Source organism: Bison bison, unplaced genomic scaffold, assembly GCF_000754665.1.
Source record: "Bison bison bison isolate TAMUID 2011002044 unplaced genomic scaffold, Bison_UMD1.0 scf7180017851433, whole genome shotgun sequence".
NCBI lineage: Eukaryota > Metazoa > Chordata > Mammalia > Artiodactyla > Bovidae > Bison > Bison bison.
In genome coordinates, this window is record NW_011482006.1 from 19,452 (window position 1) to 19,792 (window position 341).

At 58.7% G+C, this 341-nt stretch overlaps 1 protein-coding gene across 1 annotated transcript in view; it reads left to right on the forward strand.

Moving 5' to 3' along the window:
- The window catches only part of LOC104996459, a gene marked incomplete at its 5' end in the record, with an annotated part of 26,656 nt that overhangs the window by 12,383 nt on the left and 13,932 nt on the right, over window positions 1-341 (forward strand). The window lies entirely within an intron of this gene.

The following is a 341-nucleotide window of genomic DNA, read 5'->3' on the forward strand; positions in this document are numbered from 1 at the left end:
AGGATGAGATGGCTGGATAGCATCACCGACTCAATGGACACGGGTTTGGGTGGACTCCGGGAATTGGTGATGGACAGGGAGGCCTGGCGTGCTGCGATTCATGAGGTTGCAAAGAGTCGGACACGACTGAGCAACTGAACTGAACTGAATAGCTATTCTGTTATAAAAAGAAACCACTGGCTGGCCCTCGGTTCTTGCTGAGCCCCGGCCCGGCCTGGAGCTCTGGCTAAGGCCACATGGCTCTCAGGACAGAGCCTGCTTGCTTGGAGCAGAGTTACCTGCCACGGGCAGGGGCCAGGGGAGCCGTTCTCGTCCCCTGGGCCTGGTGAGGTGCTCTGTCC